A 1,569-nucleotide genomic window follows, 5' to 3' on the forward strand; every position below is an offset into this window, starting at 1 on the left:
CTCTCAAATAGTTGCCATAGATCTGAATAGTCATTTTGGGTAATGGACAGTTGGATAAGTTAAGGAGTTGGAGGTATTGGCAAGAGATGAGGTGGAATTAACAGAGCATTCATAATTTAGAGCACAAGCACATCCGATTTTGCAAGCAAATGTCTACTGAGCATCATTCGGTAGTGCCGGTATTCTGTTTTAAAATTACAACTACTGGACTAGTTTGCTCAAGCCACCGCACCACGTTGGAAATTGAGCCCAATTTGAATATTTTGGTCTTTTAGCCAGCTAAGGTGATCCGCGGCCAAAGAGGTCTACTTCAATACCATGAAAGGTAACGCAGCGAGTAGCGAATCTGCATTATATGGAGGCATAAAAATTGTAATACGATAGTGGTTTATCCCTCGGTATTGGTGAGGCGCCACTTTTGCACTTTGAATTAGCCCTCTTGTACCTTGCTGGGTGGGCTGGCCTTTCGGGCCATACCAATAGCCCAGACACCTTCCCTGAGCTGAATGTATGTTCTGCCCGAGTATTGTGTCTTCTTTCGTCTTTAGGGAGTCTGGGAATGCTACAAAATAGCATGTCAACCAATGCAGTGGCAGTGAGGTACATCTCCGAACATGGACGCTACTACAACGGTGTCTTTTAGCTCAAATGGGATATAAGTGGCTTAATTTATTTTGCGGCAAACCGCACACTAAGATATATTGTACTTTGTAACAATCTTGATAGAGATTGTTTGAGTTGGTGGTCGGGACACACAGCATATGCCATAGGGCAATTCGTGACCTCTGACAATTTGAAGTGGATTATAATCATCCCTTGAGGTCAAAATAATGCGTCTAAAATTTTTTAAAATTAGACTTTAATTGTTAAATGGTTTTTGCTGTCGAACCAAAGGGGACATGATTTCCCGTAAAACTTACTTCTATATGCACTGAAAAGAGTCATTAGCCACGGTAAAATTTTGGTTAAGTATGCTAATAAGTGGCGGATTCGCTGGAGACTAGGGTGGGATTTGATCATGAGCACGGGTGATGTTCACGATCATAATTTGCGTAAAGACCTCACATTCTGAAGCTAATTTCCTTATTACTCTGTTTGGAATCTTGGCAGAACGCAAGACCACCTATTTTCACACACGCTTAAAACATGGTGTTATGCGCAGGTGGAGTTTAGAGTAACTTTACTCTTTAAGGAAAAATAATGCTGCATTCATCGTAACCTAAATAATAGAAATATCGGGATGTTTGATGTTTTCAATGTTTTATTGTTTGATTTGGGCTAGTTTTTATGAATTAAAATGCAGCACTGAAAAATATATAAAATTAAAGCTTAGAGAAACTAAACGCTAAAAACCGTCATTTAGCATGCAAGAAAGTGTATGTTTAATTACAACTAATATGAAAATAGCAGTCCGCTCATTCGAGCATTTCCATTTTATTTTGATGCACAATTAGTCCAAAGATAAAACATCATTTGCAATTTAACCAAAAGTTCTTTTTTGCTATATTCACCATAATTATTCACAAAGACAACAGTCAATGATTTTGGCAAATTTATTGTCTTCTCGAT

Source organism: Echinococcus granulosus (genome assembly GCF_000524195.1).
Source record: "Echinococcus granulosus chromosome Unknown EG_S00249, whole genome shotgun sequence".
Lineage (NCBI taxonomy): Eukaryota > Metazoa > Platyhelminthes > Cestoda > Cyclophyllidea > Taeniidae > Echinococcus > Echinococcus granulosus.